General features: G+C 42.2%; 1 long non-coding RNA gene and 1 pseudogene across 1 annotated transcript; one reads left to right on the top strand and one right to left on the bottom strand.

The window, feature by feature from the left end:
- Positions 1-15,948: 15,948 nt before the first annotated feature.
- Positions 15,949-20,821, bottom strand: LOC141213588 (uncharacterized). The gene is made up of 3 exons (XR_012283060.1): positions 20,756-20,821; positions 19,721-19,817; positions 15,949-16,761 (listed from the first exon to the last, which is right to left on the bottom strand). It is a non-coding gene; the product is annotated as an uncharacterized lncRNA (long non-coding RNA).
- On the top strand, positions 18,798-18,911 carry LOC141213589 (U2 spliceosomal RNA; annotated as a pseudogene).
- Positions 20,822-23,581: the final 2,760 nt, after the last annotated feature.

Here is a 23,581-nt window from a genome sequence, read left to right as displayed (position 1 = left end):
AGTATACATATATACACACATATACAGTATACATATATACACCCATATACAGTATACATATATATACACCCATAAACAGTATACATATATATACACACATATACAGTATACATATATACACACATATACAGTATACATATATATACACCCATATACAGTATACATATATATACACCCATATACAGTATACATATATATACACACATATACAGTATACATATACACACCCATAAACAGTATACATATATATACACACATATACAGTATACATATATACACACATATACAGTATACATATACACACACACATATACAGTATATATATATACACACATATACAGTATACATATACACACCCATATACAGTATACATATATACACACATATACAGTATACATATATATACACACATATACAGTAAACATATATACACATATACAGTATACATATATATACACACACATATACAGTATACATATATATACACACATATACAGTATACATATATACACACACACACATATACAGTATACATATATATACACACATATACAGTATACATATATACACCCATAAACAGTATACATATATATACACACATATACAGTATACATATATACACACATATACAGTATACATATATACACCCATATACAGTATACATATATATACACCCATAAACAGTATACATATATATACACACATATACAGTATACATATATACACACATATACAGTATACATATATATACACCCATATACAGTATACATATATATACACCCATATACAGTATACATATATATACACACATATACAGTATACATATACACACCCATAAACAGTATACATATATATACACACATATACAGTATACATATATACACACATATACAGTATACATATACACACACACATATACAGTATACATATACACACCCATAAACAGTATACATATATATACACACATATACAGTATACATATATACACACATATACAGTATACACATATACACACCCATAAACAGTATACATATATATACACACATATACAGTATACATATATACACACATATACAGTATACATATACACACACATATACAGTATACATATATACACACCCATATACAGTATACATATACACACACATATACAGTATACATATATACACACCCATATACAGTATACATATACACACATATACAGTATACATATATACACATATACAGTATACATATATACACACACATATACAGTATACATATACACACACATATACAGTATACATATATACACACATATACAGTATACATATACACACACATATACAGTATACATATATACACACCCATATACAGTATACATATACACACACATATACAGTATACATATATACACACCCATATACAGTATACATATACACACACATATACAGTATACATATATACACACATATACAGTATACATATATACACCCATATACAGTATACATATACACACACATATACAGTATACATATACACACACATATACAGAGTATACATATACACACATATACAGTATACATATACACACACATATACAGTAAACATATTTATACACACATACAGTATACATATATATACACACACATATACAGTATACATATATATACACACATACAGTATACATATATATACACACACATACAGTATACATATATATACACACACATATACAGTATACATATACAGTGATATTGGCGCCAAATTTAAACACCGCTATGCTGATTGGTCACGGTTACCGGTCGCAAATAATCAGCATTATTGGCGCCAAATTTAAACACCGCTCTGCTGATTGGTCCCGGCCGTGACCAATCACCATTATTGGCGCCAAATTTAAACAACGCTGTGCTGATTGGTCGCGACCGCCGGCCGCAACCAATCAGCATTATTGGCGCCAAATTTAAACCCCGCTCTGCTGATTGGTCGCGTTCGCTGCCCACGACCAATCAGCATTATTGGCGCCAAATTTAAACCCCGCTCTTCTGATTGGTCGTGTTCGCTGCCCGCGACCAATCAGCATTATTGGCGCCAAATTTAAACCCCGCTCTGCTGATTGGTCGTGTTCGCTGCCCGCGACCAATCAGCATTATTGGCGCCAAATTTAAACCCCGCTCTGCTGATTAGTCGCGACCGCCGGCCGTGACCAATCTGCGATATAGCCGCCAAGTTTTAACACCGCTTTGGTGATTGGTCACGGTTGCCGGCCTCGACCAATCAGCGATTTTGGCGCCAAATTTAAACACCGCTCTGCTGATTGCGCCCTGTCGGCCGCATACATATTCTAGAATACCCGATGCATTAGAATCGGGCCACCATCTAGTGGGTGTATATATGTATACTGTATATATGTGTATATATATTTATACTGTGTGTGTGTATATATATGTATACTGTATATGTGTATATATATATACTGTATATGTGTGTATATATATGTATACTGTATAAGTGTGTATATATGTATACTGTATATGTGTGTATGTATGTATACTGTATATGTGTGTGTATATGTATACTGTATGTGTGTGTGTATATATATGTATACTGTATATGGGTGTATATATGTATACTGTATATATGTGTATATATATATTTATACGGTATGTGTGTATATATATGTATACTGTATATGTGTGTGTATATATATGTATACTGTATATGTGTGTATATGTATACTGTATATGCGTGTATATATATGTATACTGTATATGTGTGTATATATGTATACTGTATGTGTGTGTATATATATGTATACTGTATATGGGTGTATATATGTATACTGTATATATGTGTATATATATATTTATACGGTATGTGTGTATATATATGTATACTGTATATATGTATACTGTATATGTGTGTATATATGTATACTGTATATGTGTGTATATGTGTATACTGTATATGTGTGTATATATGTATACTGTATATGTGTGTGTATATATATGTATACTGTATGTGTGTATTTATATGTATACTGTATATGTGTGTGTATATATATGTATACTGTATATGGGTGTATATATGTATATACTGTATATATGTGTGTGTGTATATATGTATACTGTATATGTGTATATATGTATACTGTATGTGTATATATGTATACTGTATATATGTGTATATATATTTATACTGTATGTCTGTATATATATGTATACTGTATATGTGTGTATATATGTATACTGTATATATGTGTATATATATGTATACTGTATATGTGTGTATATATATGTATACTGTATATGTGTATGTATAATGTATATGGGTGTATATATATGTATACTGTATATGTGTGTATATATATATGTATACTGTATATGTGTATGTATAATGTATATGGGTGTATATATATGTATACTGTATATGGGTGTATATATATGTATACTGTATATGTGTGTATATATGTATACTGTATATGTGTATGTATAATGTATATGGGTGTATATATATGTATACTGTATAAGTGTGTATTTTCATGACTATGAATTAACACATGTGGAATTATATACTTAACAAAAAAGTGTGAAACAGCTGAAAATATGTCTTATATTCTAGGTTCTTCAGAGTAGCCACCTTTTGCTTTGATGACTGCTTTGCACACTCTTGGCATTCTCTTGATGAGCTTCAAGAGGTAGTCACCGGAAATGGTCTTCACCTCACAGGTGTGTCCTGTCAGGTTTAATATGATAAAGTGCTTTATTCTTTGTCAGGTCCAGGGGTCCTGTAGAATGTGAATCCCTGAGGAACAGCGGATCCTTGGCTTGTGCCAAGACAGAAGAAAAGTTGCTGAACACTTGGTACCCCAAAGTGATCAATCTATTTGCCAATCAAGATGCCCTGCAGTTGATTAATGCGGACAAATTGGATTCCTTTTATAACTGCGTCTCGACACTTATGTCCAACCAGGTAAAGGCGGCTGCGAGATCCGTGATATATAAGGATTCATGTTCATTATTGTATCTCTGGATCAAACATAGACTCAGAGTGGTATTCCCATCTCATATATGTATGGCACTTCCACAGTCTGAGGACGCACATCCGGCTGAAGTACATTGCTGCGCAGGAACATGCCGGGTCCCTGAGCTGCAATGCATGCCGCCAGCCAAAGGCCGGTAGCTGATGTCGGTGTGCCAGTCACGAGCGACGCATGGAAGTGACGTCATGCGCTGCCTCTACCGGCACACTGAAATCAGCTACAGAAGAAGGCGCCGCATGTCGTGGGAGCGCAGGAAGGTAAGAAGAATCATTTATTTTTGTTTATTTAATGTATTGGAAAAGAACGACAGAACATTATACCAGGAAAGGGCCAAGGATGGGGAGCATTAGACAAGGAAGGGGCTCAGGGTGGGGAGAATTAGACAAGGAAGGGGCCCAGGATGGGGAGCATTATATAATGAAGGGGCCCAGGATGGGGAGCATTATACAAGGAAAGGGCCCAGGATGGGGGGAATTAGACAAGGAAGGGTTCCAGGATGGGGAGCATTATACAAGGAAGGTGCCCAGGATGGGGGGAATTAGACAAGGAAGGGTCCCAGGATGGGGAGCATTATACAAGGAAGTAGCTTAGGATGAGAAGCATTATACAAGGAAGGGTCCCAGGATGGGGAGAATTAGACAAGGAAGGGTCCCAAGATGGGGAACATTATACAAGGAAGTAGCCTAGGATGAGGAGCATTACACAAGGAAGGGGCGCAAGATGGAGAGCATTATACAAGGAAAGGTCGCAGGATGGGGAGCATTACACAAGGAAGGGGAGCATGATGGGGAGCATTACACAAGGAAGGCGCGCAGGATGGGGAGCATTACACAAGGAAGGGGTGCAAGATGGGGAGCATTATACAAGGAAGTAGCCTAGGATGAGGTGCATTACACAAGGAAGGAACGCAGGATGGGGAGCATTACACAAGGAAGGGGCGCAAGATGGGGAGCATTATACAAGGAAGGGGCGCAAGATGGGGAGCATTACACAAGGAAGGGGCGCAGGATGGGGAGCACTATACAAGGAAGGGGCGCATGATGGGGAGCATTATACAAGGAAGGGGTGCATGATGGGGAGCATTTTACAAGGAAGAGGCCAAGGATGGGGAGCATTATACCAGGCAGGGGTTCAGAATGGGGGGCTTTGTACAAGGAAGCGGCCCAGGATAGGGAGCATTATACCAGAATGGGGGTCATTATATCATGACATGGGCCAGGATGAAGGACATTACACCAGGAAGGGCACAAGGATGGAGGTCATTATACCAGAATGGGGCCTAGGATGGGGGACAGGATACCAGGATGGAAGACATTGTTATAGGATGAGGGACATTGTACCAGGATGGGGGACATTGTTATAGGATGTGGGACATTATACCAGGATGGGGGACATTGTTGCAGGAAGGGGCCAGGATGGGGGACATTATTACAGTAAGAGGCCCAGGACAAAGGACATTATACCAGGAAGGAGCCCAGGATTGGGACGTTATTGCTGAAAGGGGGCTCAGGATGGGGGGTATTATACACAGAAGGTGGATATTATAACAGGAAGAGGCCCAGGATAGGGGATATTATAACAGGAAGGGGTGCAGGATGGGGAACATTATACCAGGAAGGGGCCTAGAATGAGAGACATTATTATAGGATGGGGCTAGGGCTACGATGGGGGAGATTATTACAGGAAACATCCAAGGCAAGGGCGAACACGCGCATCATTATCGGATCTAGAATGCTACAAGGGCCCATAGGCATTATACAAGGAAGGTGCCCAGGATAGGGGGAATTAGACAAGGAAGGGTCCCAGGATGGGGAGCATTATACAAGGAAGTAGCCTAGGATGAGAAGCATTATACAAGGAAGGGTCCCAGGATGGGGAGAATTAGACAAGGAAGGGTCCCAAGATGGGGAGCATTATACAAGGAAGTAGCCTAGGATGAAGAGCATTATACAAGGAAGGGGTGCAGGATAGGGAGCATTACACAAGGAAGGGGAGCAAGATGGAGAGCATTATACAAGGAAGGGGCGCAGGATGGGGAGCATTACACAAGGAAGGGGCGCAGGATGGGGAGCATTATACAAGGAAGGGGCGCATGATGGGGAGCATTATACAAGAAAGGGGCGCAGGATGGGGAGCATTACACAAGGCAGGGGTGCCAGATGGGGAGCATTATACAAGGAAGTAGCCTAGGATGAGATGCATTACACAAGGAAGGCGCGCAGGATGGGGAGCATTACACAAGGAAGGGGCGCAAGATGGGGAGCATTATACAAGGAAGGGGCGCAAGATGGGGAGCATTACACAAGGAAGGGGCGCAGGATGGGGAGCACTATACAAGGAAGGGGCGCATGATGGGGAGCATTATACAAGGAAGGGGCGCATGATGGGGAGCATTTTACAAGGAAGGGGCCAAGGATGGGGAGCATTATACAAGGCAGGGGTTCAGGATGGGGGGCATTGTACAAGGAAGCAGCCCAGGATAGGGAGCATTATACCAGAATGGGGATCATTATACCATGACATGGGCCAGGATGAAGGACATTACACCAGGAAGGGCACAATGATGGAGGTCATTATACCAGAATGGGGCCTAGGATGGGGGACAGGATACCAGGATGGAAGACATTGTTATAGGATGTGGGATATTATACTAGGAAAGGGGACATTGTTACAGGAAGGGGCCAGGATGGGGGACATTATTACAGTAAGAGGCCCTGGACCAAGGACATTATACCAGGAAGGAGCCCAGGATTGGGACGTTATTGCTGAAAGGGGCTCAGGATGGGGGGTATTATACACAGAAGGTGGATATTATAACAGGAAGAGGCCCAGGATAGGGGATATTATAACAGGAAGGGGCGCAGGAAGGGGATCATTATACCAGGAAGGGGCCTAGAATGAGAGACATTATTATAGGATGGGGCTAGAGCTACGATGGGGGAGATTATTACAGGAAACATCCAAGGCAAGGGCGAACACGCGCATCATTATCGGATCTAGAATGCTATAAGGGCCCATACATCTGACCAACATGCTGGTGGGGGCCCAGGTCCAAATTTTGCACATCTACAGGAACATGGCATAACAATATGTCATATGTTGGGAAGGGTTTAAGCTACAGCACATTACATAGCCTCTTGCAGCTATATCAATGGAAAAATGAAAAATGTATGGCTTTTTGAAGACGGAAAGGAAAAAATGCAAAACAAAAAATGATCCGGTCCTGAAGGGATTAAGGATTTCCCACCCACAATAAATGTTGTCACTCAGCTTTCTTCTCTTATGGCCCAGTCCGTCTCCCTGTTTTCTGCACCACTCTCGTAGTCATGTATTTTTTCTCCTTATAAACACTAATATATACTTGCTGATTTCTCCCCCCCACAGGTGAGAGACCTTCTGCAGAAAACTGTAGAAACTTTTGTCCGTTTATTTGATCTGATAGACGGGCAATTTTTACCAATCTCCAAAATGCAACTTACATTTAATGACGAGAAAATGGATTTCTATCCAAGCTTCCAGGACGTAGAAGAAGTTGTACTATTTATATTAACTCGGATCTCCAAGACCCTTCAGGTATCAGGATTTTTTTTTCAATGCTGACAACTTACTTTTTATAGTAGGTACATGTGTGGCTCACAGGTAAAAACTGCAGTAAAAAAAATTGGAAATTTGCTGCCACCATTTTGGAATATCACAGCAAAAAAAAAATATAGTACTGGCTGATTTACAATTCCTATTGGCTGTCACCTAGTATATGAGCGTCCGCAGCAGTATCCTCCGGTGGGCCCCCATGCAGGGATAGGACAACGAGTATATTGACTTTGTAATACACATTGCAAAAATATATGAGAATTATAAGTAGAAGAGTTGGGTAGCATAAACACTTTTACAGGCTCGGACTGGCCAACAGGAGAAATGGAGAATCCTCCGGTGGGCCCCAATGAAGGGATGGCTCTCCACTCCAGTCCCCTATTAAAGTGCACCTGTCAGCAGGAGTGTGCTCAGTAAACCACATACACTGTCAGGAGGGCGACATTACACAGAGTAAAATGATACCTTAGTTGATGAAATTCGTCCTGTGGTTCTTGTGTAATCTTTACTTTCAGTTTGGAAATAATGATATGCTTATGCTCCGGGGCGGCGTGTGGGGGCACTCTATCTGGTGCTCTGCTTACATATTCATGTGTATGCTCTTATGACAGCTCACTGATCGTCCACTGACCTGCCTCCTATTTTACCTAGCCCCGCACTACTAGATGCATTATGTAAAAGAGGAGGCAGGTCAGTGAAGGCACAGTGAGCTGTCATAAGAGCATACAGATGAATATGTAAGCAGAGCACCAGATAGAGCGCCCCCCACAGGCCGCCCCGGAGCACGAGCGTATCATTATCTCCAAACTGAAAGTAAATGTTACACAAGAACCACAGGACGGATTTAATCAACTAAGTTATCATTTTAATCAGTGTAGTGGCACCCACCTAACAATGTATGTGTTTTACTGAGCTCAATCCTGCTGACAGGTGCGCTTTAAATGTATAAGTGGTTAAATCTGAATTTTTGGGGTGACAGATGCCCTTTAAGCTCCCTTTAGTGGCCACTGAGGATACACAGCATGGCAGCTTTTATTTCATGTCTATGCTGAGGATATGGAGCTTTGTATGGAGTTTTTGATTTATTTATATCAAAATAGGTGGATGTTCAGGGGGTTTATATTAGAGACTTCTGCAGTATTCATGTCACTTTATAGAACGTTCTTCTTTGTCCAGAATATTCAGACGGTGCAGCCGTGGCTTTCTGGTAGTAACACGGTTCAGATCATCGAGGCCAAACTCCCTGATTACATCTTTGATTCTGCCGCGCTGAAGCTGAAGGAGGCCGTCAGCCACAATTTACACCAGCCATTCAGGCATTTCCAAACCTACGGTAAGCGGGACGTGAATCATTAAAAGGATGATACATACGGTAAGCTGGACGTGAATCATTAAAGGGATGGTACATATGGTAAGCTGGACGTGAATGATTAAAGGGATGGTACATACGGTAAGCTTGACGTGAGTCATTAAAGGGATGGTACATACTGTAAGCTGGACGTGAATCATTATAGGGATGGTACATACAGTAAGCAGGATGTGAGTCATTAAAGGGATGGTACATACGGTAAGCTGGACGTGAATCATTATAGGGATGATACATACAGTAAGCAGGACGTGAGTCTTTAAAGGGATGGTACATACGGTAAGCTGGCTGCGAATCATTAAAGGCATGGTACATACGGTAAGCTGGACATGAGTCATTACAGGGATGGTACATAGGGTAAGCTGGACGTGAGTCATTAAAGGGATGGTACATATGGTAAGCTGGCCGCGAATAATTAAAAGAATGGTACATACAGTAAGCTGGACGTGAATCGTAAGTATTAAAGCGATGGAACATATGGGAAGCTGGACGTGAATCTAGTATTAAAGGGATGGAACAATCACAATCAGAAATCTCCTGCCGGCGCTTGCAGCGTGATATTCCTGTGGACGCTTTGATCCTGATACCTTTCCAAAAGCCATTGAACTCAGTGTTAGGGGTTCCCAGAGGTGTGATCCTCATCTATCAGACATTATCATGCAGAAATACTATATATCATTGGTCTAACAAGCACTGCAAAGAGGATCTGTCTCTAGATTTCACCATATAAATGTAGATTATCAAATTGATCTCTTAGACCTGATGAAGCCAGAGAACTCGCTTTCAAAAATCCATGTCCGATCAGCTGTATAATCCTCTTTGAAAGTTTTCTCCGCCCGTTATTAAGATGAGTCTAGATACAACTATAAATTCTGTGTTATATTATTTGATAGTTGAAAGCTTCAGCTGGCTGGTGGATGGTTCAGCCGCGGAGAAAGTAGAAACTGTGTGCAAAGCAGTCATCAAAGCAAAAGGTGGCTACTTTGAAGAACCTAGAATATAAGACATATTTTCAGTTGTTTCACACTTTTTTGTTAAGTATATAATTCCACATGTGTTAATTCATAGTTTTGATGCCTTCAGTGTGAATGTACAATTTTCATAGTCATGAAAATACAGAAAAATCTTTAAATGAGAAGGTGTGTCCAAACTTTTGGTCTGTACTGTATGTGTGATCATAATGTGTTTTTTTTTTTTTTACATATTGGACCTTCTTGCATATTATCTCGAACCATCATTAAATTGACTCATCCCTGCACAGCAACACTGGCTTTGATGTTTCTAGTAAAAATCGACTGCTTATGCGCCGTTCATCATATGCAAGTTATCTAGGACTAGTCCAGCGGGACGTCACTTCCCACAAACAAATCTGACCTCAGATGCTGTGATCACACCCAAATCATGGCATCTTAGTCTCACCTGGCGAGGTGGATCTTCTAAGCCTCGGGTCTGGGTGGGCACACGGACCCCGGGTGTTGGTGTGGCAAGCAGGAAGGCACATGAGCAGCAAGGAATTGGCACTCAGGAATCTTGGGAGCTGCAGGATGGATGTAGCGTAACCCAGTAGGAATGGAAGAAAGTTAACGCAGAAGGTGGAGCACACCAAACAAAAGTCTAAAAACTCAATCCTAAGACCCAGGTGTGTGTCCTAATGGTCCATAAATAGGATTTAGGAGATTATGTCACTGAGCTACACAGGACAACCTGTAAAACCTGACGTGGAGCACAACACGGGGCAGCAGACCGAAGTGAAGGAAGCAGAGCTCGGATACCCAAGACAGGTGTATAATACTTAATTTCACATGCCCAATTTGCATATGACAGCCGGCACATAAAAAGTTTAGTCTTTTAAGGTAGAAACATTTTTGCCAGATATATACCGTGGATGTCAATGCAGGAATTTGGCATGCCTGAAGGACCTGACAGGTTCACTTTACGGGGACCCTCTTCGGTTCGTTTGAAGGGTCCCTTGACAATAAGCTGATCACAGCTGTAGTCGGGTGGACGCAGCAACGAGGACTAAGTTGCAGGAATCATTTTCTTACCATTCCCATTAGAATCAATACTGTCCTAAGTCCTACAGAGCGAGGGGTACAACGTGTCCGATAATAATTGAGGGTCAAATCAGAAATCTCAAGGGTAAACGAGACTGATTTATATTTGTATTCCAGTTTATAGAAGAATTTCACACCCTGGCCAGAGATATCATGGGACTGCCCACCCGCGCTTACTTCACCATGGTACACCTCGACTGCGATGACTTAAAGCAAGGCCTGGCTGACAAAGCAAAAAGTTTTGCAAATATATTACTAGATAGACTGGTGACAAATCACAGATTGGAGAATGAAGAGTGAGTAAAATCCTGGATTCAAGGAGGTTTCACAATAGAAAAAAATAATCTGTAATGGGCCTCTACCTGCCATGTGCCGTTCAGGGGCCCTTGGGGTCAAGGTCAAGTGCTACTTCTGCTATGATTTCATACAGTGAGTTATAGATGCTGATGCTACAGTAAAAGTTAAGAATCTCACATTACTTTACTTATGATACCATAAAATATCATCACATTCCAGTATATAATATACAGGTGCATCTCACTAAATTAGAATATCATCAAAAAGTTAATTTTTTTCATTTCTTCAGTACAAAAATTTAAATTCATATATTATATAGAGTCATTACAAACAGAGTGATATATTTCAAGTGTTTATTTCTGTTAATGTTGTTGATTATGGCTTACAGCCAATGGAAACACAAAAGTCATTATCTCAGTAAATTAAAATAATTAACAAATACACCTGCAAAGGCTTCCTAAGCTTTTAAAAAGGTCCCTTAGTCTGTTTCAGTAGGCTCCACAATCATTGGGAAGACTGCTGACTTGACAGATGTCCAGAAGGCAGTCATTGACACACTCCACAAGGTCCCAGAGTTCCAATTTTCATTTGGAAATCAAGGTCCCAGAGTCTGGAGGAAGAGTGGAGAGGCCACAATCCAAGCTGCTTGAGGTCTTGTGTGAAGTTTCCACAATCAGTGATGGTTTGGGGAGCCATGTCATCTGCTGGTGTAGGTCCACTGTGTTTTATCAAGACCAAAGTCAGTGCAGCCGTCTACCAGGACATTTTACAGCACTTCATGCTTCCCTCTGCTGACAAGCTTTTTGGAGATGGAAACGTCATTCTCCAGCAGGACTTGGCCCCTGTCCACACTGCCAAAAGTACCAATACCTGGTTTACACACAACAGTATCACTGTGCTTGATTGGCAGAAAACTCGCCTGCCCTAATCCCCATAGAGAATCTATTATAGAGAATCTATAGGGTATTGTCAAGAGGAAGATGAGAGACATCAGACCCAACAATGCAGACGAGCTGAAGGCTGCTATCAAAGCAACCTGGGCTTCCATAACACCTCAGCAGTGCCACAGGCTGATCGCCTCCATGCCACATTGCCGCATTGATGCAGTAATTGATGCAAAAGGATCCCAGACCAAGTATTGAGTGCATTTACTGAACAGACATTTCAGTAGGCCAACATTTCAGATTTTAAAAACATTTTTCAATCTGTTGTTATAAAGTATTCTAATTTACTGAGATAATGACTGTTGTGTTTTCATCGGCTGTAAGCCATAATCATCAACATTAAAAGAAATAAACACTTGAAATAGATCCCTCTGTGTGTAATGACTCTATATAATATATGAGTTTCAATTTTTGTACTGAAAACTGAAATAAAGTAACTTTTTGATGATATTCTAATTTAGTGAGATGCACCTGTGTGTAATAATCTTTGCTTCGCTTAGGATCTTCATGGAATTTGAGAAAATCAAGGAACAAGCGTTAAAGGCTCCTGAAACTAATGAAGATGTAATAGAGGAGATTGCGCTTGTGGAGCAGGCGAAGAATAAAAGCCTGGTAGAGCTAAAGTCCCGAATTGCTGTACTTACGTCCCTGGGTATAATTAGTGTAAAACATAATATATAGGATTATTCCGATATTTCTTGTGTCCTGGTTAATATGTATTTTTCCATATATAGGTCATGTCATACTAGCTATACTTACCAGTCCCCCTCCAGGTTTCAGTGATCAGATCCCCAACATGATCATGTGATTGCTGCAGCCTATCAGTGACTACAGTGGTAACCTGCTACAGCCAGTGATTGGCTACAGAAATCACATGTCCACATAGAGCAGGAAGAACACAAACTGATGGAGGGAACTGTAGTTGTGGAGCATCAGTATAATTTTATAACCTAAGTTTTTGGAAAAAATATAATTGGTGCAACCCCTGTGATTGTAGATGCTAGATACATTAATACAGAGTGAGTTTCATTTTTTTAATTTTAGGAGTGTCAGCGGAGGATGAGTTATCTTCTAGATGTTCATTTATTTGTACCTGAAGATATCATCCTGAACTCAACAGTGTTACTGTGGCCAAAAAATATCAACCCAGTGTTTGATGAAAATGTCCAGGTATGTGGGCTCATTTCTGAAAATGGGGTCTCGGGTGCCAGCCCCAATGAAGCAGCAGCCCCCTGCAGTGTCCAGGTAATTAAACGGGGCGCTCTGGGAGCGTTTTTTGATAACTGTTCCTTTCTAAAAGCTGATTGAAAACGGCAAGTGTAAAGGAGAGGGCGAGCTGCTGGGAAAAGAGAGACGCTTATGCTGGAACTGGAGAAACTTTTGCGTCGGATGGAAGAATTTGCAGAGTACTCTGAGCTGGATATGATGCAGCAGATATGATAGTCACAGGCTGTGTTATAGTTTTCCCTCTTCTTATTTTCATTACTTTAAGACTCTTTTCATATTTGTACAGATCCTTTTTACCCAAAACGCATCATGGTTGTCGTGAACGATAATTTTTTTGTGCAATACAAAAGATCATTTCACCCGACGATCAAGTGTTTGGCCATTCGTCGGTGATTGGCAGCCTATTTATACTGCACAATTATCCTTAAACGAGCGTTCCTGGGAAGTAGTTATAAAATGCTCCCTAACTCCGGTTTGGAGTTGCATTAGGCTTTTTTTATGTTGTTTCTTTTGGGGGGGTTCTATCCCTTTTTAAAGGCAAGAATCAAGAATATTGAGACTACAGCCAATAGTGTAACCTGAAGCTTCAATGCAAAATCTCCATTAGGGCCCCCAACTATTGCAGGTCTTTAATAGTAGTGATCTTCTCATATGAGTCAAAGAGACCTTTTGAGCCCCCCTTAGCTCCAGATGCGACTGCAATCCCTGCACGCACTGTAGTTACGCCCTTGACTGCAGCATTATTTTTGCTATGCAAAAAAAAACTATGAAAAAAACATAAACCCGACTGACCACGATTATCAGCCAGAACAGTCTTTATAGAGGCAGTCCCTAGTGCTTAACCTGAAGTGCAGTCAAACAAAGGCAGGTCAGAGGCAGTCGTCACACCTGAGCACTGGCGTATGAAAGCGTCCACTAGGCCTGAAACGCGTTGCATCCAATAGGCCTGAAACGCATTGCGTCCAATAGGCCTGAAACACGTTGCGTCCAATAGGCCTGAAACGCATTGCGTCCAATAGGCCTGAAACGAGTTGTTCCAATAGGCCTGAAACGCGTTGCGTCCAATAGGCCTAAAAATCGTTGCGTCCAATAGGCCTGAAAATCGTTGCGTCCAATAGGCCTGAAATGCATTGCGTCCAATAGTCCTGAAATGCATTGCGTCCAATAGGCCTGAAATGCATTGCGTCCAATAGGCCTGAAATGCGTTGATTCCAATAGGCCTGAAACGCATTGCGTCCAGTAGGCCTGAAACGCGTTGCGCCCAATAGGCCTGAAACGATTTGTGTCCAATAGACCTGAAAGGCCTGAAAGTTACACCTCTGACATCAGCTGTCTATAAAGTGGAGCATATAGGAGTCTGTATTTTGCAAATGAGAAGTAAAGTTCACCGGTGAGAAGTCAGTCTCATACTGTAACTTGTGACTGTCTAACTCATTTTCTTTAACGGAGGCAGTCCGGTTAACCCTTTACTTATCTGTGTTTATTGTGCCTGGTTTCAGTAAGTGACAGATGTGAGGACTGTACAGAAGCGAATAGCAGACGCAGAGGAGGTGGTGGCTTATATTAACAAAGAAGAAGCACTGTATAAATGGGACCTTACAACATACCCTGAGCTGGATTCTTCAAAAGTCAACATCGAACCTTACCAGAAACTTTTTGCACTGATTTACAAATGGCAAAAAACTGAAAAAAAGTATGTGCACCCCATTGGGGAATTCTGAGTTAACTCTTGGCATGCCGTTATTTATTAACACCAGACGTGATCTGAAGTGGAGAGTAAATGGCGCATTTAAACAAGCTGATGATCATTCCCAATTATCAGCCCGTGTAAATGTGCCTGTAATCACCCGATGAACAAGCAAAACACTAATTCGTTGGGAACGAATCATTTATGGCAGCAAAAATCATCTTTATCTACAGCACTTCGCCCCTTGTAACCTTATAGGGACAAAGTATATCTAATAACCAATCGTTCTGTCCCCATCACTGTTCTTCGGTCCTGGAAATAACCAAGCGCCAAAAGTCTTGCATATATTACAAGGGGATTATGTGTTATTAAAGGGCTGTCCGGCCTTGGGGCACAAGTCTGCAGTCACTCCATGTGACTGCAGTCATGTGAATCCTCACAGCATGTGTACTGTGCGCGTAATAAGGATTCTCCAGCATCGGGAGCACAGGCATGTGACAGCAAGTATGTGATTTGCATATATACGGTCACATCCCAACTAGACATATCCGGCCTTGCTCAATGCAAGCACATTGAGTGGAGCCAGACACGTCTAGTCGGAATGTGGTCTGAAGTATGCAAATCACATACTTGTGGTCACATAACAGCCCGTTCCCGGCACCGGAAAATCCTCGCAGTGCGTGCAATTTGAGAATTTAAAAGTCTGCAGTTACATAGACTGTAGACTTGTACCCCAAGGCCGGACAATCCCTTCTGCAAAATAGGAGATAAATGTATGATCGGTAGGGGTGCTCTAACCACAGGGTCCTCCAGTAATCCTGAGGACAGAGGTTCCAAAGTCTGCTGTGTGAATGGAGTGATCGTGCGCATGCATAGCCAGTGCTCCATTCATGTCTGTGGGAGCAGTCATGCGCATGCATAGCCATCACTCCCATAGATGCACACATGCTTCATTCACAAAGCTGTATCTAGGACCACCGCTTTCAAAACTGCTGGGGGCTGCAGCAGTCAGACTCCCAGTGATCAGACATTTATCAACAACCTTGTGGATAGGTGATTAAACATTATTTATGGGACAACCATAGCCATAGATGTAGAAGAGAAAAAAAGCAGAATAAACAGTAATAGATGAGCTAAAAACATGAAATTTATCAAAATATGTCTTGAAAAATCTCACGCTTCCAGGTGGATCGACGGCGCTTTCCTTGACCTGAACGGAGAAAGCATGGAAGCCGAGGTGGACGAATTCCTCCGAGAGGTCTACAAGATGATGAAACTGTTTCAGCAGAAGCAGAAGACGTTAGAAGAGGAGAAGAAAAAGGCGTCTCAACACCGGACACTGTCTGAAGATAAGGATTCGGTGGACGAGGAAAAGAAGGAAAGCCGCATAGTTCTCATGTGTTCTGCCATCACCGAGCAAATCAAGGCTTTTAAGGTAGATGCATCAAATAATGGATATATCAGTAATCTGGGCCCGGTTTGCTGGAGCGCGCTGTTACCTCCCAATCCCAGCCAACTTTAGCACAGTGGTTACTATCGAGACAGCAGCGGTGGTCGGTCTCCTAGGCAACGATCTGTAAACAAAAGAAAAGTCTTAATATCTCAAGAACGGCTGCAAATGTCAAGAAGCAGTAAATTGCAAAAGTGCAGGTTTTTACAATATCTATGAAGATGGGAATAACCCTTTAATTCATTTTTGTAGCCGTAATCCCGGGACACTGATTATGATTGACTCCTTTTCAGGAATATATCCCTCTGGTGAGCATCCTTTGCAACCCATGCCCCTCCTATATATCCATCCTGGCCTCCATGTGTCCAGCCTGCCCCCCTTCATATATCCATTCTGTCCCATATATCTATATATATCTATATCTATATCATATATATATAACAGTTTTGATTTATATATATCCATCCTAGCCCCCCCATATATGCATCCCACCCCACCCCATATATCTATCCAGGTCCCCACGTGTCCAGCTTGCCCCCCTTCACCTCCATGCGTCCATCCAGGTCCCCACGTGTCCAGCTTGCCCCCCTTCACCTCCATGCGTCCATCCAGGTCCCCACGTGTCCAGCCTGCCCCCCCTTCAGCCCCATGCGTCCATCCAGGTCCCACGTGTCCAGTCTGCCCCCCCTTCAGCCCCATGCGTCCATCCAGGTCCCACGTGTCCAGTCTGCCCCCCCTTCAGCCTCATGCGTCCATCCAGGTTGCCACGTGTCCAGCCTGCCCCGCTTCAGCCCCATGCGTCCATCCAGGTCCCCACGTGTCCAGCCTGCCCCCCCTTCAGCCTCATGCGTCCATCCAGGTCGCCACGTGTCCAGCCTGCCCCCCCTTCAGCCCCATGCATCCATCCAGGTACCCATGTGTCCAGCCTGCCCCCCCTTCAGCCCCATGCATCCATCCAGGTCCCCACATGTCCAGCCTGCCCCCCCTTCAGTCCCATGCATCCATCCATGTCCCCACATGTCCAGCCTGCCCCCCCTTCAGCTCCATGCGTCCATCCATGTCCCCACATGTCCAGCCTGCCCCCCCTTCAGCCCCATGCGTCCATCCATGTCCCCATGTGTCCAGCCTGACCCCCCTTCAGCCCCATGCGTCCATCCATGCATCCTGGGTAGGTGTTTATGCCCCTGCATCCATCCATCCTGGGTAGGTGTAAATGCCCCTCCAGCCATCCATCCTGGGTAGATGTATATGCTTTTCCATTCATCCATCCATCCTGGGTAGGTGTATATGCCCCTCCATCCATCCATCCATCCAATCTATCTATCTATCTTTCTATCCCTTCCTTTCTGAGATAAGCTGCAATAATGCATTTGTCCTTTGCTACACCTTTGCACATACGCCATATACCTAATCAGTGGCCTTGTTATCAGCTGCTACTCTTTTAATTCAACTGTCCCATCAGTTGGGTGTTGCTGAGTACCACGCATTTAAAAAAAATGTGGGGCCGTTGCGATTTCTTTAGTGAAATGCTGGCTCCCTCTGAAAGAGCACTGACTTCTTTAATTTTCTATCTATGGATGAAAAAAAGATAAAAAAAAGTTTGGTCTGAGATGTTGTTTTAAAGTGCTACCTATGTCTGTCAATCAGAGCATCCTATTGGTTTTCACCCAGGCAGATAGATTGCTTGCAATAGATGTAATGAGTGAATGGAACAATGGAATAATGCAAGAGAATGGGACAATGGAACAATGGAATAATGCTAGAATGGAAGAATGGAACATCATTGCACATGTCATAATGGGCTCCTAGCCTTTATCTGGCTGTGCTTCGGCAGTCAGCTACAGTCTGCAGGGAGCCTGCAGACTAGGAAGAAGGTGGACCGCCGCTTGTTTGTTCACTAATTAGTTATCCTCTCCCCATCCCCTTGTCTGCAGGTACATGGGACATTGGGGGGGAGGGGAGAATGTTTGAAAATAGGCAGACTCATGCAGATTAAAAATGCATGCGTGGGCTGCAGCTGCAACAAGCAGTAAAGTTGTGGGTTTTAAGATGTCTATTGATGAACAACATGTCCTCCTAAGGGGAGTCTTTGTCCCTATCCCTACAATGGGTGCATTCTTGAAGCCAGGGTGCAGTCATAGGCCAAAACCAATTCAGGTTATCGCTTCTCGGCCTTTTGGCTAACATCAAGTGTAGTATCTGTTCTCATTTAGTATATGTGCTTAGCTTTTACCAATATATTGCATTGCAATGTTATCTATCTATCTATCTATCTATCTTCCCGGCTGCTTGTTTTCCCTCTATCCACACCCTCCTCTTCTTTGATTGACAGCTCTGGCTTCATAGAACCAGAGAAGGAAGGAGACAGAGGTAAAACAAGCAGGTGGGAAGGTGTATATAAAGGATTGGCCCACGCCGTGATCCACGGAGCGCTTGTACTTGGTTTCAACAGTCATTCTGTGCTGACAGTCCCTTTAAAATCAGTGTTTCCCAAACTCCAGTCCTCACGGCCCCCCACAGGTCATGTCTTCAGGATTTCCATAGTATTGCACAGGTGAGAGAATTCCTGATTCCTTGATGATACTTTCATCACATGTGTAACACTGAGGAAATCCTGAAAACCTGACCTGTTGGGGGCCATGAGGACTGGAGTTTGGGAAACACTGCTTTAAATGGAGCGGTGCTGCAGTTTTATTATTCAGCAATTAGCAGGATCCCCCAACAATTTCTTAAGCAATGAGAAAATGCAGTCCCTAATGATGTCCTCTGACAATAAGCGGATGACGGACAGCAGATGCATTGGGTTCTGCATTTCTTGGAGAATGGGATGGGGCAGCTTCTGTCTTCTCAGTGATACAATCAGGAAGGAGATGCAGCGTGAGACAATCCCTGTCTACATCTTTGATCTGATCATCAATACAGAGGGCTGATTGGTGAAGACAGAGGGAAAGGCTAATAAAATTATTAAAAAAAACTTCGTTTTTCGGCTGCCACTTCCTCTGGGGTCAGTATGCCAACCTCATTGACTTCATAGCACTTGCCAGAGTGGGCAGACACGATTTTATTGCCTTTACACACGTCACCTCCACACAGGGCGATGCTGCTACGACGCCTCTGTAGTGATCAAACGTTGAGTCAAACAGCAGGGCTTTAAGAGGGCTGCCCTTTTCAATCTTGGGACTAAAACACAAAAATAAGACATCCTGTTAAAGGGGATAAAGGTAAGTAAACCGCGTTCAGTCCAGAGTGATGAATTCCAAAAGATAAAGTTTATTCCGCCATCACATAACGTTTCGACCTGTTATAGGTCTTTATCAAGTATATACAAAGACATACAGGGATACTGATCCCCTTTAAGGAAAATCAGTGGCCAGAACCCTTTAAATTCCCTTAAATGGTCCAAAACTGAAACTGTGGGAACAATATAATCCACTTAGGGTTCAAACTTACAGTCAAGGGTTTGATAAAATTATCTACACCCTTGTGTCTCCAGAAAGCATAGCGTACGTTCACGTGCTGAAAATGCCGACCAGTGCTGGAGTGAGCAGAGGTCCGCAGCTTGTGACACTCCTGCTGTAGTGAAACTACAGATCCCAGCAGACTGACGGTCTCTCATCAAGTTATGCTGGGAGCCGCAGTTTCACAAATAGTGCTAGAGGATCCATGTCAGAAATATGAGGCTGCCACTAGGGTTTCTCCCACAAATATGTAATCGGACGTGGAGCAGAACTGCACGTGGATGAGCCATATTCTCTATCTGTGAACATACTACTCCTTCACTCAGATTCTAAGTGGTTCTGCAGCGCATCTGTGCAGAGCAAGCTGTCAATCAAAATCCGGGCCGGGTTTACAGCCGTCACCCCTGATATAGCGAGAGGTGCTGTGATCCAAGACTGTAGCCGCTCCGTGCACAACGATGAGTGAAGGCCGGCGGCTGCAGGGAGGAAAGAAGTTAATTTTCTCCCGGTACCTACACTATCAATAAGGCGGCCGGGCAGCATTGTAACAATATTTATCTGCAGATTAACCCTATACCTGCAGGTACATAGCATTTTCCAAGGTGACAGGTTCCCTTTAATAAAGAGAAGATGGATAGAGCCGCATTAGTCCGTACTCACGGTGGAAGCCTCCTGACAACTTCTTGAAGAACACTTTCCACATTTGTTCCAAGCTTCCCCGACATCTAATAGAAATAAACAGAGAAATGAATTTCTTAATACAGTTTAGAACTCGGCTACAACGAATCAGAAGAAATGAAACCTGTTTGAAGCTGACAAGCAATCAAGCCCCTCCGTAAGCCACACAGAACATGGCTACTTATGTCATCTGCAGGTGATTAAAGGAACCTGTCATGCTGAAATGGTATAAGATCTGTAGGGGATGTTGTAGAGCAGAGAAGTTGATCAGACTGATAGACATATCTGTGGGAAGAGAGTCAGCAAAACTGGCATTTTATGCAGTGAAAAGTCCTGCCGTATGTACACTAGTCCAGTGGGCGGTCCTACTAAGTGATTGACAGTTCCCTGTATGACCATGCAGGCAAAGATAGCTGTCAATCACTAGTAGGACCGCCCACTGGACTCATCTGTACAAACAGCAGGATTCCACTGAATAAATTGATACAGGAAAAACATCTATCTTTGTACCGTATTAGCCAGTAGATAGAAGAGTATTTAGATTTGAGAGTCCTCAGTGGTTGATACCATCTTTTCCGTTAGCCATTAAAAGGTAACAAATTGCAGGCTTTCCAGACTACTCAGGTCTCAGGTCTGCCTGATGAAGAAGCCTGAGTAGTCTGGAAAGCTTGCAATTTGTTACCATCTTTTCAGTTAGCCATTAAAGGTATCAACCACTGAGGACTCTCAAATCTAATGAATAAATTACAATTTATACTGAATCTTCTCCCACAAACCTATATATCGTTCTGCTCAGTTTCTCATGGATAAAACCTGTACATCTGAATGGGGCTTTAATGTTGTTATTACAATCATGTAACCGCAGATCACAAAATCTTTCATATGATCATTTTTTTAACACCTAAAACCCCAATGGATATTTATGTTTACTAAAGGATTCCTTTCCCATTCTTTTGGCAGCTCTTCTTTAGGTATGGACACAGACCGGCATCCGGCATAGAGACATCTGGAGACTTTTCCTTTTTCTGTGATATTGGATAATCTTCTTCATTTCTAACGCTTTAAATCTTTCAAATTCTTTCTGAAAAATGTATCATAAAGGGACTTTCTCAGGTCAGTTTTGCTTGTGGTTGTGTTACCATTATTTGTGCCAAATGTATCAAAGTGTTGCACAATGTTTGATAAATGTTTATGTAGCACTTCCATCTATCTTTATTTATTTTACTCACTTATAAAGCGCCATTAATTTCACAGCACTTTACAGACATTATCATCACTGCCCCCATCGGGGCTCACAATCTACATTCCCTATCAGTATGTCTTTGGAGTGTGGGAGAAAACCGGAGAACCCGGAGGAAACCCACACAAACACAAGGAGAACATACAAACTTCTTGCAGATGTCGTCCTTGGTGGGATTTGAACCCAGGATCCCAGCGCTGCAAAACAACAATGCTAACCACTGAGCCACTGTGTATCTTTATCCACTTTTAACGTCACCCGTCGTTCTTAGACCTGTGTGGCTTACCAAGCCCAATTTCTAAAAGTTGTAAGAGTGCTGTAAAATAGGAAGCTGCACATTTTTGCGCAAAAATGATGCGTCACAAAAGTTTTTTGCTTTTTTTTAACACCAAAAATTGATGTCAATTCCTCGCTACATTGCCCCTTTTCCAGCCACATTTTGTAGAAAAAAATAAAAAGACAAGGTACAGACAGCGGAGTTAAATTTGCCTACAGGAATGATTTTGATCTGGAGCGCATCGTACCCGGATACAGTCACTAGCGGGAACGTCAAACATCTTCTCAATTTGTTTCTCCACCCTTTCCGGATCTGCATTCTTCAAGTCTATCTAAAAGCAAAAGTATAAATACTAATTATTTATCAAAGCTGGACAACATCTAGAAACCATATAAGAAAACTGGCTTAAAATATAGTGTGAACAAGAGTTTAGGGAGAGATGTACAACTGGCACTGGCCTATAAAAGGGATTGTGTAATCGTACAAAACTAGCAAAAATGTAAAGCGCCTGGAAAACAAGGAACGTGCAATTTACCTCTTAGTAAAAATCCTATGCTTTCTCAAGAACAGAGGAATTTTAATTTCATATTTTTTTAATCAAATAATTTTTATTGAAAAACTCAAACTACAAATATTCCATGTTTCAAATAACATACACGACATAGTAATTCCATAGTAAAAATATGAACAAAGTATCTGAACTTCAATTCCCATAACCCACCCTAAACCCAAATCCCAACACTCCAGAGAGAACCATTTTCAGAGCAGTTCTAGAATAACGGACTATAGCATTCGTAGAAGGGGAAGAAGATAAAAAAGTGACTAACAAAGGGGTAGCAGCGTTTTAATGTTATCATTTACTGCTTGATGCCTGAGCCGGGGAGTGCACACTGAAAACTGTTGCAGGCTGCTGTAATCACAGGACACAAGCAAACAGCATGGCATTTCCTATCAGCAGGGAGGAAGTAAAGGGGACAGTAATGAAAGTCTCCTCCTACTCCGCTCCATATTGAAATGAATAGTGTGCATCCTACAAATGAGATGCATACAGCAAACAATTGATTTTCCATACATAGGTTTTGAGTTGACCACTGGATATACACATGTGTATAACTAATTACCAGAACTGGAAATCGAAAAAAAAGACGAGCAAGTTTGGGGTGAATCCTGCCTTCATTACTGCACAGCCGCTCAGAGGGATCGGTACTAGGAACAGCAGGAGTGCCGGCGATGTTCACAGATTTACCTGCTGCGGGACTGAAGGAGTCTGATCGTGCTCGGCTCTAAGCTT

The sequence above is a fragment of the Phyllobates terribilis genome, unplaced genomic scaffold (assembly GCF_046119375.1).
Source record: "Phyllobates terribilis strain yellow unplaced genomic scaffold, ASM4611937v1 Scaffold_197__1_contigs__length_3575590, whole genome shotgun sequence".
NCBI classification, from domain to species: domain Eukaryota; kingdom Metazoa; phylum Chordata; class Amphibia; order Anura; family Dendrobatidae; genus Phyllobates; species Phyllobates terribilis.
Note: the sequence above shows the minus strand (reverse complement) of the source record. Positions and strands in the feature narration are given on the sequence as shown.